The sequence below is a fragment of the Ambystoma mexicanum genome, chromosome 4q (genome assembly GCF_040938575.1).
Source record: "Ambystoma mexicanum isolate Mex_15411 chromosome 4q, UKY_AmexF1_1, whole genome shotgun sequence".
NCBI lineage: Eukaryota > Metazoa > Chordata > Amphibia > Caudata > Ambystomatidae > Ambystoma > Ambystoma mexicanum.
The window spans coordinates 728,109,402-728,126,795 of NC_090928.1; the positions used below are offsets into that span (position 1 = coordinate 728,109,402).

Here is a 17,394-nt window from a genome sequence, read left to right on the forward strand (position 1 = left end):
GTTTGGGTGAGGCGGCGAGGAGATGACATGGCCCCAAACACCGATTTGGACTGCAAGACTGTGAATCCTTTTTCACCCTTGAAGCGGAGGAAGCTGTGAAGAGTGGGTCCAGCTGCAATGCTGTGCAAATATCAACGATGGGTGCACAGATCTGCCAACAGGTGAGATTCAAGAACTCCCTGAGTCTCCTCCAACCCCCGCTATGAGTGTAAATCCATCTAATGCTCTTGTGGGTTGTAAAAACACTACTGGGGAGGTGGGGGGGGGTACACTTTCCACCAACTGAGCTGCCTCATAAGGATCACATGAACGTCTCTCCTACTAGTGCACAGACAACTTCCTTAATAATGCTGGCTGTAGAGTTGGTCGTAGTAATGAGGGGGATAGCTCCGCTTCCTGTGTGATGGGGATCATGGATGATGTATTCTATAATTTCACATGCCCAAAAACACTCAGCCAACACCTTATGCTCAGAAGATCCCGAAGACCTAATGCAAGTGCTTAATAGGGGACTCAACGAAGACCTACCTTTACTGTCTGCCACCCCGGAGCCTAACTATGATGATGAATTGGTAGGGCAAGCCACATGTAATACCAATTCTTGAAGACTGTGCGTCCCTGGAAAGGCTGTTTCGGTCCTCCCCTGCTCACGAGCTAGCTGCAGTAAGCTCTCCCGTTCATCAAGGCCCTAGCGGGGTATACAGTTATAGGAAAAAGCTGTGGGTGGAAGAAGTTAAATCATCAACATTGGTGGCACGATTGTCAAAGGATATATTGGACATAACATCTCAAATTGAGAACCAAATATGCCTAAGTTTGGAAAGCATAAAAGGAAGACTTAAAGATCAGACTTGGCTTAGCCCAAATATCGCAATCACGCCCTACTTTGAAGAGGCACTCTATCCCAACCAGTACACTACTAAAACAATGGGAAAGGAGACACAATGTCCCACAGGGGGTGGATCGGGGAACGTTTCCTTGCAATACCCTCGACCAAAATTTTCGATCAAGTCTACCACGCCAGTATGAAGAAGATCTTGGGTCATCAGACAGCAGTATATCAACCACCTTGTCTGGGTCTAAAAGGAGTTATTCAGTCTTTTGACCTGAGGACAGGAGTATGGAAATGGGTTTTTCAAATGCAGCCTTGTTTCGTCTTCAAAAAACTCTAATGGCGGAACTTATCTCATCTTTGGCCCCCTTCGGAAAGTTGTATGAGCCGCTTAGTGACTCCTTGAAGGATAAGGCCACTTTGATATCAATGGCCCATTCTAAGATGATCTTTTTAGAAGGATTTGTCACAAAGGTACAAGATCGATTAGATAAAGAAGCTGAAACATCAGCTAATTGTCAAAATTACCTTTGTGACTTGGTGAGGAGAGACGAATTGTACAAGTCTACATTGATGGCAGCATTGTTGGAGGATTGCAAATGGATGCAAAGCCAACATAAAGCTCAACAAGGGTCCAATCTCGGGGGTAGTGAGGTTGTGATGTCAAGTCTACTCCATCTTGAGGAGGTAGGTTATTCCCCAAAGGGCTTGGAAAGGATGCATCCTGCAAAGGAAGCACGGTGAAAGAGATGCGAGAGGGAAGGGTTAGTTGAAATTGCAAATATTACATCTGTCCTGTAGACTCAGAACTTGGATACCCAACTTCCAGTAGCCCCTACTGAGCGTCCATTGACAAAAGACCTCAGACAAAAGTGGACTCTCTAGTGGCATCAATGGCCCTCATTACAAGTCTGCCGCTCTGGAATTTACGGTGCTGGTAGATCCGTACTGGCACCATTTACCTGATCGGCTCATTCAGACCGGCGATGGCAGAAATACCATCACTGCCAAACTGAGCCCACTGTCGCAACGCACCCGGTATCACCATGCGCGGAAACAGTGGGCCTAGTTGGCAGCGTACCCCCAATCACCGGCAACGTTCAACACCGGGCACATTACGAGTAGCACGGACATGGAAACACTGGTATGATCATGGCGGTAACACCGTGAACACTGTGTCGGTACTGCCGGCACCGTGGACATGGCGTTAAACAGTGGCAGGTGAGCTGCAACAAGGCCCAGGTGTGCACAATCAGGCCAGCTGCACATCATAGGCCACTGCGGGCCTACAAATGCCCCACAACCATGGTGTCAGCCGTCCTAGCAGCAATTGGGATGGAGAATCTGCAAGCAGCAGTGGAGATTGAAGCAGCACTGAGGCAGAGGAGGATGTGGCGTTTGCACAGGAGGCAAATCAGGAACCTGGTGCCCATCCCAAACATCAATGTGCAGCAGGTACTACCCCGCAGGCAGCCAGCAATACCCCGCATCAGGGTCTCACCCTGAAACCTGAACCCAGGGAAAATCCATGCATTGTACCGGCTTGACAGGGCCTCCATCATGTCAATCGTCACCCTCATTGAAGACGACATAAGGAGCTGCATTGGCATCCGGACTGCATTCCCCCCTGCTGAAGGTAGTCTCCCTACTGCATTTCCTCGCCACTGGAACCTTTCATCACACCGTTGGGGAGTTGCACAGGCTGTTACAACCCTGTTTTTCCAGGATACTCATCAAGGTACTCGATGCGCTGCTGCGCCATGCGTCAGAACACATTGCCCTACCCCCTACCCCTGCCCAGGTCAATGCCACCAAAGTGGCCTTTATGCCATTGCCGGCATGCCCAATTGCATAGGCGCATTAGATTGCACGCACGTGGAGTTGACAGTCTGACATGCAATTGAGGTGGTGTATCAGAAGCAATTCCACTCACTGAACGTCCAGATGGTCTGCAATGCCCAACAAATCATCACACATTGCTGTGCACGATTCACGGTGTCCACACACGACTCAATGGTATTGCGGAATTCCACATTGCCATGGTACATAGAACATCATGCTGGACAAAGCACATGGCTGTTGGGTGAGTAATGCATGAGCCCTGTGTATCTGGTAGGGGGGCACAGTCAAGGGACACAGTGTCCCAGGTGGTTGGGTGGGTAGACCTGCCAATGCCTGTGCCCTGTGTATTGGGGCGGGGGGGGGGGTAGATGAGCACCAGATTCCACACAGCTTACAGATGCAACTTGAAAATTGCACCATGCCATGGGATGCCCAAACATGCCCTGCCATCGTCATGTGTACCCCAGCCATGGAGTGGCACAACTTGCAATGGCAACATGAGGATGTGGGTACTTCCCAACCCGAATTCACATGTGCCACTCCCATGCACACGACGGGTGCATCTTGTGCAGTGTGCAGTGGTCACAACTATTCAGTGTTCTGTGTGTGCGTGATGCGCATCTGCCCATCACCTTACAATACATGCAACACCCACCACATCTGAACACACGTACATTGCGATGATTGCAACATGTTCTTTTCCTGACATCACTCCACGAATGTATGCATTACAGGACTCATCATGTAAATGTGATCCAAGTGTGAACAATAGTTGAGTCAAACATCTGAATACCTGAAAGTGCATCTGTGGACTGCATATGAATACCACAAACCGTGACATGTGCCCTCACTATCACTCCCATGCAGGTGATGCCGGATATGCACTCACGCCATGGCTGATGACGCCCATATGATGGCCACGGAACGGGGATGAGGAGGCCTACAACCGGGCACATATACAGACACGTGGCGTCATAGAGCGGACCTTTGGGCTGCTGAAGGCCAGGTTTTGCTGCCTGAGCAGGTCAGGCGGGGCATTGCAGTACAGCCCGGTGAAGGCCGGAAAAATAGTGCTAGCATTTGCTATGCTGCACAATCTGTGCATACGCAGGAACATTGCACTGCCCCTGGACATCGAGCCAGCAGACGAGGATGAAGATGGGATGGGTGCATTACCAGGCCGGGGGGGCCATAGATGGACAACATGCACGTGAAGCACTCATGCGCACTTTTTTCTGATAAACTAAATTCACACATCCAGCACTTCATGTTGTACCACTAGAGTAAATGAATTATTCAGACACCAAATAAGAATGTCCACTCGTCTTTCCCATTTGCACACCACTGTATTTTCAAATTTACAGGTCAAAAAGGTTGATTATTCAAATGAAGACCACACGTGCCCACCCCACCTCCGCAACATACCAAACCCCTGACCAGGCCCCAACTAGCTAACCCCTTCAAGGCCCACCCCCACCTCCCCAACGTATCCAGCCCCCGACCAGGCCCCAACTAGCTAACCCCTACAAGGCCCACCCCCATCGTACCCACTCCCTGACCAGGCCCCAACTAGCTAACCCCATCAAGGCCCACCCCCACCTCCCCAACGTACTCACCCGACAACCCAAACACCATCACGTCTTGTGTGAGTACAGTCCCACAATTTACGGCCTATTTCCTGTCACGCTTGGGCCCATGTTGTCCTTCCCAGTAGATCCTGCCAGCCGTGAGGACCGCCTCCGAGTGCTGCTGGCCACAGAGCTTGTGGGAGTGCTGCTGCTGGAGGGCATAGTGGGGTTTGTTTGTGGCACACGGTCTAGGAAGACCTGCTGGGCAACCAACATTGTCTCAGCAATGGTCAACATGATGTTGTCCCCTCCCTGACCCTCCGTGACACAACCATGTTTGTCGTAGAAAAACCCCCATAGCTCGTGAGAGGTGACGCACGGAGGTGGTAGTGCTCTCATGCTGCAGACGTGCTTCCTCCCGTTGGAGCCTTGCCTCCTGCAGCTATTGCTCCACACGTTGGGTGAGGGTCTCCTGGCGCTGTTCTATGCGCTCTAGCCGGGCAGTGAGTTCTTGGAGGGAAGGTGTGGGGGAGCGCATCAGACTGTGCAGTCCCATGGGGCTGAATTCAGTCAGCTGATCGGGCATGGTGTTGACCCCATCATTGCCATTTGCAGGCTCATCAGCGTCATGCTGTACGTGCTCACTATGTATGCTGCCACTCTCATTGTCACTTGTCGGGGCACAGGCACTTGTGGCTGCACTGGAAGTGGCTGCCGGGGGATTGGATGGTGTTCTGCAGGCGCAGCAGGGACGGTGGTGTCCGTGGTGTCGTTCACCTGCACCGTGGCAGAAGCATGGCTGACGGAGGTGCTGGCTGTGGCTTGCTGGGTTTGCATCGTCCAACGGCCCCGTGGAGTCCCCCTTGACGCTGGCTGTTCTGCCCCATCAGTGTCGGTCAATGTACCTGTGGGGGATTGTAGGGCATGCCGTAAGTGGTGTGACTGGATGTGTATGGGCCAGTCACATGCACCACACTCCTCATGCTTCATCCGCTTGCAAGTAAACTCATTTATGAGTCCTGCACTCAGGTATGTGGATCAGGGCTTGCACTAAGTTGCACGCCGTCTGGATCTCCAGGTGGTGTTGTCACACGGGGTGGGTGTGGTGGGGTCAATGGTGGTTGTGTTGTGTGCCTATGTGCACCTGGCTGGGGGGGGGGGGGGTCATTGCTGGTCTTCCTTCATTCACACTCCTATCTTTGTACTCTGTACTTACCCGCCTCGTCAGATGTGTCTTCTCCGGCCTTTGCTTCTCCGACACCCTCTATCACTTCAAGGTCCATGTTGCTGCTGCACCTCTCCTCCCATGTCTGTAGCTTCAGTGGGGACTGTGGTCCCCCTCCTGTGGCATTGCAGTGCTGCCTGTGTGTTGCTAGCAGGTTCCTGACCCGCAGCCGCAGATCGTCCCACCGCTTGTGGCAGTCCTTCACTGTGCGCACTGTGACACCCACAGCTGTGCACTTCTGTGCAGCCGCAGACCAGATCCACTTTCGCTTCTGCTGTGTGCTGCGCCTCTGGTCTGCATTGAACAGAAGCGCAGCATTGTCCACAATGTGCTCCATGAGCACGGTCAGTTCCGCCTCGTTGAAGCGGGGTTTGCGCTGGCGGATGGCTGAAACCCTTGATGTCATCTCAGATGTTGTTAGTCAGCAGTCACAGGAGCTGTAGACCTTGTGGTTACTGAGGATTGCAGTGGATTGTTCTTTAAGTAATGGGCGCCGCTTTCTTTGTGGTTTTCGCGATAACGGTGATACCGGCACCGGTATTTCCATATCCGGCATGACCGCGGCGGAAACAGATGTACTGCTGCCACTGCACCCAGTGCATCCGTCTCTGTCTCTGTGTGTTTACGTGAGGGCGGTGACACCGTTTCCGCAATGGTCTGGGGCACCGACAAAGCGTAATCACACCTTACTTCCGCATACTTGTGGATCACGGTAAAACCAGATTCCGAACCAGCAAACTTGGAATGAGGGCCAATGTCTTTTTGGTTTTCCAAAGCCCACAAACAGGGGAGCGTAATCCAAACCAGGGGGAAACAGCTCCTAAGGACTATAAAAAAACATAAAGATGGGGCATAAACGAAAATCTAATGGATCTCTGGCTTTCATGAGAAATCTGAGAACGCTGCCTCTCTCTCCCCCAGCTCCGAATTCAAAATGCTCAAGGAAAGAGATCCATTTGGGACTTAAACTCCCACAAGAAGCCCAAGTATCCCAACCAGTGCTTATAACTCCCTACAAATGTCGGAAAGTGATGAGTTGGAATTGGTTTCAGACTCCTGCTTGATTGATCTATTTGAAACAATGGCCAGGGACGAGGAAGCTGACAACTGGAGAAACTTGAGCTGATCAGAATTTGTAGAAATTGACCACCAAGTCTCTCAGATAACTAATGGTGTCCCATCGAGTGCTGTATTGAACGGTCAGTTAAAGAGCATAAGTTCATCTAAAGGCTCAGCTAAACATCCATTCAGGACCCTGGAAGAAAAGAGGCACCTTTTAGTGAATGGGCCCATCTCAGTACAACGTAAAGGTGAGACGCATTCTCGGATGAATGGATAAACTTTAGTTCAACAAAGTGGGGATCGTACCCTGGCTCAACCAACAATGATCAATCAGGATCAGCCGCAGGGTCACAAGCGAATGTTTGGATTGGACAGGCTAGATCTCGACCTAATAAGCTGATGGAAGAAAAACGAGTCTGTTTAGAACGACTGTCATTGGCGGAAGATAATTTGATTCTGAAATGCCTAAAATTTAAAAAGCCAAGGAGCCTGTGATACAATCTGTTGTGCCTAAAGCCTACCAATCATTTTCAGTTACTATCGAGAACACAACAATAAGGGCTAAAACCCTGACAAGAGGGCAGAAGCCCCTGTCGGATAATGGAAACCCTCAAGGCTGGGAATGGTTGGCGACGGCCTTGGCATAACGGCGTAAGCATTAGAGCCAGATGAAGGACGGGAATTAGGTCCTTCTAATAGGCTCCTGGAATTCCAGAGGCATTGTGGAAGTGTTCTCGAATGAGAAATTGGATTTGGACTGTTTTTACCTTATCTGCCGACAGGAAACCTGACTTTGCTCTAAGCCAATTTGCAAAGGCTATGCAGTGTGCCTAAATGAAGCTCCCAAGGGCCGGCTGGGGAGGCCCTATTGAGGACTTTTGACCTTGTTGAAATTCGTTAGTACCCTAATTGTTAAAGAAGTCTCCCAGCCATCCCCATACATCCTGATGCTAAGGATAGAACGACAAAACAGAGAGGACAGTATGTGCTCAAAACATGACTTTGTTGATTCTATTGTGGCAGTACTGGGTAAAGTACTCATAACAGTGAGGAATCCTTATATCATTGTATGTGGGGATTTTAGTTTGCATTATCTGGATACACAGGGTAATGTGATGAGTGATTCAGTGTTGGGGAACAGAGCTGTTGTGAGTAGATGAATCGAGAGCCTTTGGTTTAGCTATGTTGAATGGACAGACCAAGGAGGACATACCGGGGAGGGGGACTTGGACCACGGGGCGCAGCAGGCCTTTCTGGACAACTGCTTTGTCTCCTCAAACGTGGCAGTGACGATAGGGAATTTGGAGGTCTTGTGGATGCTGGCAGGTCACCATAACTAGATAGCAACAAGCTGGGTGGTTGAACGATGGCATCATCATACCATCATGGCAAACATGGTTGAGATTACATGGGGCAGAAATAAACTAAAAATTAGACCCTCTGAAGGTCCGCGGATGGTAGATCATCTTGCCCAATTTGCTCTGAATAATCCAAACGGAACAGAATATGGTTGGATTATTAGGGACTATTGGGAAAAACAAGGCCCCCTAGGAAAGCTGAATGTTGTCCCCCTTCATAACTATAACAGTGAGGTAAGGGCAGCTAAAAAGGTGTTAAGATCTGGCATCAGGAAATTAAGACAAGCAAAGGGCTACGCACCTGAACTCCATATTAAAAAAAGGAAACAAAAATATCGGAACTGGCTATTGCCATCTAGAGCATCAGGATTGCAACACAACATGCTGCGAGTGGTGTGTAAAAATACTACTAGAAATCTGTGAGGATTACTTAATGCAGGAAGTTTCCAACCGGCTCTCGCTATTAGCCAAGTGCCCGAGGATACATGGGTGGAGTTTTGTACCAAACTATATGAGGGGAAAGTGGAAGAAGTGAAGAATAGAAATATGAATACCGGGGGACCATGGGTTCTCCAGCATGGGGTCTGGCATGGATTTACATGCTCATGAATATTCCCCGTCGTCAGGCTGGGAATCCTCGGTAAAGAAAAAATCATTATCAATTTCATTTCTGATCTGTCTTTCTTAGTAGTAACCAATCACTGATCTCTGGGTCATACTGCCCCAGCCAATGACTGCCCTCTCCCTAAGCCCCACCTCCGGCAGCCATACTCAGATTTTTACCGCACGCTCAAGTGTTGGGAGTCCTCGTGTTTAGCTCTCGAGTTTTTTTGGTGTGTTTTCATGCTTTTTCAGGCGATTTCTCATTTTTCCGGTTTAATCGAGCCTCAAGCTCCACCATTCCACTTCCGACAACGGGGACCCGTTTCGGAATTCTTCTATGCCCCTCAAGGGTGAAGTTTTCGTCGAGTTGACACTTCTTGGAGGTTTCCGGAAGATCTGCGGCCTACCTCAACGGACATGGCCCAGGACAAGGGAAGCTCGACGCCCGGATCCAAGCTGTTCAGGTGCTGCCCTGGATGCGGATTACAGAACGTTTTCAAGGAGGACGAGCATTTGCAATGTCTCTACTGTCTTCATGAGGATAAGACGCACGTGGAGAAAGACTGTGCATTCTGCAAGAACCTTTCAGAACGGACCAAACAAGATCGTCGTTCCCGCCTCGCCGCCTGGCTGGAGAAGGGCACAGCAGGCGAGAAGGCGAAGAAGAAGTCTGAGCAGGCTTCTAAGTCCTGTGAGGGCGCCCTAGCGACAGGGGCCCAACAGAAGGCCAAGCACCGCGAGTCCGCGGGCTCCGGGAGCGCCGAAAGGTCGGGCTCTTCGGCTGCCAAGCAGGGCGCTACTTCCCCGGCGCGTTCGGCCACGAGCCAGCGCTCTGGTTCGGGGAAGAGGAAGTCCGAGAACCCGGGTAGGCCGCTGGAGCGGACCCGGTCGATCTCGAAGGGGGAGCGAGGCGCTGACCCTCCCCCCAAGGCGAAGGCCCAGGACGCACCTAAGGTGGTGAGGGCTTTGATCCACCCGGCAAAGGCCTCTTCCGAAGTGGTCGCTGCGACCCTGGCAGAGCCGGCTGAGACTACGCCTGTGGAAACGCCCTCTGGGCCCAGAGTATCCCTGCCACCGCGGAGGGAATCCTCTTTCCAGCCCATCGTTAAGACCCCCGTGAAGTCCCCGGCGGAAAAAGAGGGGGGGGGCGGTGGCCATTACAGACTCGGAATCAGCCTCTGAGGAGGAACTGGTGGAAACCGAGAAGGGCCTCAACGAAAGGTCCATAGGCCTCAACGAGAGGTTCATAGGCCTCAATGAGAGGTTCGAAAAGGTTTGATCCCAGGGGACGGTCCCTGCTGACGTGATCGAAGATAGCGACGATGACGATGAACAGGGCCCAGTGGAGCGGCCATCCGGACCCGTCGCAGCCATTGCCCGAGCCCCAGGATAGCTCGATGGCCATTTTGTTGGCAATCCAATCCTTATGCACCGAGATAAGAACGAGATTACCACGGACCCCGACGGAGGATCCAGAACCAGGCCCGTCGGGAAGCCCTCCGAACAAGCAGAGGAGTGTCCACCCCGCTCCGCCCTTCGTGCCTGCGAGACCGGTGGACCCATTATCCCCCTTGCCGGACCCTAGAGAGGATACAGCGACGGATACAGCGACGGGGATGGACGATGACGGCGGCGATGACACAGCGGACATCCCGTCATCACCCCCCCGCGGGCATCTCCAGCCGACGAAATTGGCTCTTTCCACGCCATGATAACCAGGGCATCCAAGCTCTTCCAGCTCTGCCCTGAAGAACAGAAAAAGGAGGGGTTTCTGTACCAACGACGAGAGGCCAAGAGGAGGACGGTCCTCGCGGTGCCTTTACTCGACGACATCTGGGACGAGGGGCTTGCTGTCCTCAAGAACCCTTCCACGACACCAGCCAAGAGGGACAGGTACGAGAAGAAGTACCGAGTCCCCGATGCCGCCCCCTTGTGCCTCAGGGCCCAGCCCACGCCAGACTCTGTCATCTCGGCAGCGGCTAAGAAGAAGGCAGCAGGTGCGGCGGCTTCAACTTCCACTTCCCCGCCGGACAGCAAGGGCAAGAAGTTGGACTCTATGGGACGATGAGTCATCTCGTCGGCGGCGACGATGATTAAGGCGGCCAATGCCTTAGCGATCGTGGCCCGCTACGACAGGGAGCTCTGGTTCAAGATAGCTCCCCTGCTAGACTTCCTACCTGATGACAAAAGGGCGGAGCCCCTAGAAATTCTGCAGGAAGGCGAGGTGGTGTCGGATCACGCCATAACGGTGGCAACGGACATTGCCGATACCGGATTTCGCCAACTGGGCAACAGAGTTTGCCTCCGACGAGGATGGCTCAAGGCGACAGACTTTCGCCAGGACGTCCAGACCAGAGTGTTGGACATGCCGTTCGACGGCAACAACCTTTTTGGGAAGGCGGTGGACGAGTCCCTACAGGCCATCAAAACCGACTCGGAGACGGCCCGGGCCCTGGGGGTGCTTCAACAGCGGTGGCCCTTTCGGAGCTCCGGAGGCAGACAGGGTGCCTCCAAAGGATCCAGCGGTGGCTCCTCCACTTACCCCCAGGCGGCCCGCTCCTCTTCCCAGGAGGCCTACAGAGGTCGCGGCAAGCAAGGGGGTTCCCGCCGCCGTCGCCAAGGCGGCAAGGCCACCTCCAAGCAAGACTGACCCGGCCGGTTGTCGGGCCCCCACCTAAGCACCCCGGTGGGAGGCCGGCTGACGAAGTTCGTCAGCGTGTGGGAGTCCATCTCTACCGATAGTTGAGTGTTGGACACCCTGGCCAACGGGCACCCGCTGGAATTCCAAAAGAAGTGCCCTCGCATTGTTCCCGTGGCCAGGAAGGAGAATCACGTCCCTCAACTACTGTTGGAGGTAAAGGCGATGCTCAAGAAAGGTGCCATCGAGCTCATCCCCAGGAGGCTCCGGGGCTCCGGAGTGTACTCAAGGTACTTCCTCGTCAGAAAGAAGACAGGCGGTTGGCGCCCCATCCTGGAACTGCGTCGGTTAAACAAGTACATCAAGGCACAGAAATTCAGGATGGTCACCCTCCAGCATGTGCTGGGACAGCTGGAGGAAGGCGACTTCCTATCCTCGTTGGACCTGGAGGATGCTTACTTCCACATCCCCATTCTAAAAAGGCACAGGAAGTTCCTCAGGTTCGTGGTTCAGGGGCGTCACTACCAATTCAGAGCCCTACCGTTCGGATTAAAGTCGGCACCCAGGGTTTTCACCAAGTGCCTGGCACCAGTGGCGGCGCGGATGCGTCTGAAGGGGATCCACGTCTACCCCTACCTGGACGACTGGCTAATCCAGGCAAGGACAAGGGAACTCGCCGTCGAACATACGGCGAGGACCGTCTGGCTACTCATGGAGCTGGGGTTCGCCATCAACTACCCCAAATCCCACCTGGTTCCATCGCAAGTAGCACTGTTTCTGGGAGCGAAGCTCGATACAGTGGGGCAATTGGCCTCCCCTTCAGAAGAGAGGACCAAGACCATCCTGGGTAAGGTGTGGCGCCTGTTGGCCACGGACGTGGCCAGGGTGAGGTCCATCAAGTCCCTTCTCGGGATGATGTCCTCATGCATCTAGTTGTTCCCCTTTGCAGACTTCGGATATTGACTTTGACAGATATGAGATTAGAATAATGCTAGGTAAGCTAAGTACATCGAGGGCAGCCGGGCCTGACGGCCTGATAAATTGCATTCTTAAAGAAAATGCCAACCTTCATATTTATGATCTTTGCCCAGGTTTTGGAGACTAAACAGATTCCGGCCTCCTGGAGAGAGGATATAATGGTGCCAATTTTTAAGAAGGGCAATCGTGACAGCCCTAAAAACTATCGCCCGATCCCCCTTCTGGACTCCCTGGGCAAACTGTTTGCATCTATTCTATTCAGACACTTGAATGTGTGGGCAATTTGCTCGGGCCATCGCGACCCTCGCCAGACGGGTCCGAATGCCTCTGCACAAAGTCCCGCCCCTATCCTGCCTATATGCTGGAAACCAGAAGTCGCGCCATGCATGACACCAGTGGTTGTGCCTATTCCGCGGATAGCCTTGGAGAAAATATTTCCACTAAGAAAACCCTATCTGATGTATCCCCGTAGAGATGACAATCTCTTGGAAGAGATCCCTGAAGGAATATGAAGACAAACGAAAGAGAAGTAGGTGTCGCACTGAGAAGAGTGGCTGGAGAAGAGGAAGTATAGACTTCATGGAATCTGATGACGAAGTAAAGAATCGAGTAAACTTTCATATGCAAAGTGGAGAAAGAAGCACGTGTGAAGAAGCACTGCAGAAAATGCAAGCCGTTTAATATCTGTAAAGATGCAGCAACGCATGTAGACTAAGTAATCATAGAAGCTTGTTATATGTAGTGAATACACTGCATGCAGTGCCGCCATTATATATAGAATCTGGACTTCGGTGTCACAATTTTAGTAAGCTCAAACCACGGAGAAAGAAGGATTGAAAGGTGTGCCTGTGTCGCAGCAAGAAAGCAGCTGGAATCGAGGAAAGACCGTGAAAGGCTGCCTGGCCTGGTGTAAAAGGCTGGAGCAGCCAAGAACTGGTCATCTGTCCTTGAAGAACAGTGAGCGTGAGAGGCTGAGCCATCCCTTGTTAAGGTGCAAAGAAAGAACACTATGAGTACCAAGTTTTATTCATTTCATACAATTAAATGTTTGAAAAGGAGCCGAATTGCAGTCTCCTGTCACATGGGTGATGGATTGAAATAGAAGTTGGGCATGCAGCTCCAGACTTAATATAGCGTGTGCTCAAACTTATATATTCCCAAGAGTGAGAATACAGTGCAAGGCCAACTTCAAAGTCAGTCTCCATGGCAGAAGGCATGGACGATAAGAGATGTTGGGCTACTTGGGTGGGGAGACACTGTCAAAGTCCACCCACTGACACCTGGGGTACCAGCTTACGTGCTGCTAGTGAGCCGAATGTTCCAGAACTGTGCAAGTGTGCCAACCAATTAAAGGAAGCCATATAACAAAAAGCTATATATTTTGATAGCCAATAATGAGCTGTGTGTCAAATAACTGTTGAAGATGCGTTGCACTAGCGGTGGTCATAAGTTGTCCACCTGACTGTAGAGACCCAATCACAACCCGATCCCTTATAGAAAGTTTTCTTAGATGTTCCCCTTGAGCCAACCACAGCTCCCCGTAGGTTTTGTAGTTTGTCACATAGTATGACGTGACGTATGACAAATTTGTACTATTTAAATGTAATTTTGTAGGAAATGCTTTGAGAACGATTACGCTTTACGATGTCAGTTGTAACTCCCTGTTTTAGACAATTGATAATAAAACAGTTAAAAGACTTTGCCTTCTTCCTGAGTTGTTTTATCTGGTGTAAGAGTTACTCTGCATCCCACCTACTACCTGATATGCTACCTATTTAAGGGCCATAAGATCACACTTGGTTGCAGTGGTAGGATGGATTCAGACCCATCAACGTGTTAAGCTCCAGTATTTCGGACGATCAGACATCCTCCGCCATCGAGCCGGAAGATCGCTGGGTTTCCTGTGGAGAGCGGCTGAATAGAAATCTTGCAAGACTAATCGAGACGGTGGGCAGGGTCCCTCGTTGACGAAATCCCTACCTTGTTTCCACAGGTGCTTTGCGGATGGAAGGCGAAAGTGGTTGGCTGGAGGAGGAGATGATACCGAAGGCCTTGAGCCAGACGACCTAACGTTGAATAAACTAATGGGAATGGCAAACTAAGTGAACAGGTTGTGGTAATTTTAAAAAGTAACGAAAGTAACGGAAGTATTGGGAGTAACAGGAAATATTGTATAGAGATAAGAGAGGGCTGTAGCGCCTGAGAAACCTGAACCAAGGGGTCCAGAAGAGGTTGCCTCACATCGCAGCGGGGGTCCCTTGGCTACAGAGACGAACTAAACTCTGTGATCAAAGTATTAATTAGAAGCGAAGAGAAAAAAGGGATGATCAATTGGTTTATATGTGCAAAGTCGACTAGTCTGATTGTGTATTCATGTTGAATTAAGGTGTCGAAGAAGCGATACGAACTGTTGTGAAAGAATCGAGGTAAAAGTCAAGAAGTTATACTATCTATCTAGGGAAGTGGTTGGTACCAATCTAGAGGTAGACAGAGACTATTGAAAGATAGAGAAATTGCCAAAGCAAGTGCCCAAGCTCAAACAGTATAGTACGGAATGGGTGAAAGGCACAGCAGATAAGATGTTCATGCTGTGGCCGCAAGGGGGGATCATTGTCAAAAGCTGTACTGCAACACATGACCACATAATTGCATATTGCGTACACGGGGAATAAATTGGAGGATAGGTTAGCTATTTTAGAGCTCTGGAAAAAGTATTAGGAAGAGAGAGAGGATCCGCACCTGAGGAGTGGTTGCTTAACCAGTGTAAGGAGGAAGGTGTTGTACCCTCAGCTCCCCAAACTCACCCGAAGTAAGACGCTAGTATGGAAGAAGTAGGGTTGTATCCTTTAAAAGAACTGAAAGAGGCAAAAGTGTATAGTAACCCGATATACGAACCGCCCGCTTATAGCAGAGACGATAGTGTGGAGGAGAGTAAGAAAAAAGAGGAGATCTTTGAGATCATACAAAATAAGGAAGAGAAAAGTGAGCGATCAAATGTATCGACAGAAATAGAACAAGAAATTAAGAGATGGAAAGGAGAGAAGGATAAAGCTGACGAGGTAACGCTCGTGCAGAATGAATGGTTGGGAGGACAGATATTACTCAAGCTAGATGGGAAAAGTATTGAGGAAGTGAGGCAAAGAGAAGATCAGGACGAACAGGATAGAAAAGATGGGATGAGAAAAAAGATTGAAGGAAGACGAGCATAAGAGAAAGAACAGAGAGCAACAAGAACAGATTTATCAGGAGGAGCAAGAGAAAAATCAAGAACGGGCAGAGTAGCAGAGAAAATATTCCAACAGACAGAGAGCAATAGAAGATGGGGACAGTTGAGAAAGGAAGACAGAAGAGGAGGAAGCGCAGAAATTAAAAGAAAAAGAATACAGAGACGAAGCGAAGAGGAAGAAAGGAGAGCAGAACAAAGGCAAGAGGAGGCGAGAATTAGAAGGGAGGCAAGAAAGCAAAAAGAATTAGATGAAGAGTCAGAACGTAAGAGAAGACAACAGGTGCTTGATATTAACCTCATTCAAGAGGAGTTAAAGGAGCCAAGTACAGCAATACGATGAGACAGAATGGAAGCGTTGCTTCCGTTAAAGGGAGCAACATCAGGGGCATCTAGTGTAGCACTATTTATTTATTTATGTATTCACATTTGTTAAGCGCACAGCAGCCCGTGGGCATTGTGGCGCTGGTTACAGTGGATATTCATATCTTAGTTACAGTAGTCAGTCCAGTTTATCGAAGAGTGGCTTTGTGAATAGATTATAAAGTGTAGGGGCAGTACAGGATCTCTGGGGAACACCACAGTGTATGATAGTGGGTTCAGCGTTTGCTATATTGGAGAACACTTTCATGGCTCTGCCTTGTAGGAAGGACGTGATCCAAGTTGCTGCGTGATTGGAGAAGTGCGCAGCATGTGTGAGGTGGTTGGTGAGGGTGTTATGGTCCACAAGATCAAACGCTGCTGAGAGGTCTAGGAGCAGGAGTAATGCAGGCTTACCCATGTCAAGGATATAAGTGATTTGGTTTTTCAGATCTAGTAAAGCGGTTTCCGTTCCGTGTCCTTTGCGGAACCCTGATTATCTCTTACCAAGGATAGAGTTGGTTTCGAGGTACAGTTGGATTTGCCTGTGGGCAGCCTTATCTAATTCTTTTTTTTTTTTTTTTTTAAATAATTTTTATTGCCATTTCTTCAAACATAAACTTCGGGACTCAACAGTGTCCCTCAAACCCCCCCCTTCCTCTCCCCCCTCCCCCCCCTCCCTCCTCACCAGAATTAACGTCTATGAAATGTCTCTGTGATCCTTAGGTGTTTCTACTTTAGGCTGTGAACATATCCAGTATTCGGATGTTGTGGGGGCACCATTGCTGTATGTAATCGCTTTGCAGGAATTCTATGCTATCTCCCCAATTCGTGGTAAACTTCTGTCTGTCTCCTTGGAGGTTATACGTGATCTTCTCCATCGCTACGTATGTCCAAATCCTTCGAAGCCATTCTTGAGAGGTTGGAGGGGCTTTTTGTTTCCATTTTTGCGCAAATGCCAACCAAGCTGCTATGAGGAGGCCCATAAAGTTCAGTTTTTGTGTCTTAGTAAAGGACTTATCTCGGGGGCCCACATGCCGCACATCCACATTTCTTGTCCTAGGCTGGCAGCTCCCTCGAAGATAACCTGCATTTGTGCTTTCACTTCCTCCCAAAATTGTTGGATTTCTATGCAGTCCCACCAGATGTGTCTCCAGGTTCCGAGTGTGTCACATCCCCTCCAGCATTTCCCTTGCGTTGTGGGGAACATTTTGTGTATTCTCTCCGGTGTGTAATGCCATTGTATCATCACTTTTGTCCAGGCTTCCCTTGTTTGTACTGCTCATGTCCATTTCGGAATTATTTGCCAGAGGTATAACCATTGGTCCCTCGTGATTTGTTTCACTAGGGTTGCTTCCCACTTTTTCATGTACAGCCAGTGATCTTTTCATCTTGTGTGTTAATTAATTTGAAGAGAGTGGATACAAATTTTGTTTCCCCCGTTTGGGTCAATATGTAGGTCTCAAATGGGGTGAGGTCCGTTGTCCATGCCTCTGTTATTCTTGGAGTTGTGAGCCAGTGGTGGAGTTGTTCATACTGGTATCTGTCCTTTTCCGTGAGGCCCAGCAGTTCCTGGCATTCTTGGAAGGATCTGATCTGACGTTCCTCAATCATATCACCCACTTTTGTACATTGCGCTTCCCTCCATTTTTTAAAGGATCCTTTTTCTTGACCGGGGGGGGGAAGTCTGGGTTGTCTAGGAGTG

The 17,394-nt window shown here is 50.2% G+C and overlaps 1 protein-coding gene across 1 annotated transcript in view; it reads left to right on the forward strand.

Annotated features, from left to right (window-relative positions):
- Positions 1–17,394, forward strand: part of SLX4IP (SLX4 interacting protein) — a 1,704,175-nt gene that overhangs the window by 1,675,176 nt on the left and 11,605 nt on the right. The gene's annotated exons all lie outside the window — the stretch shown is intronic.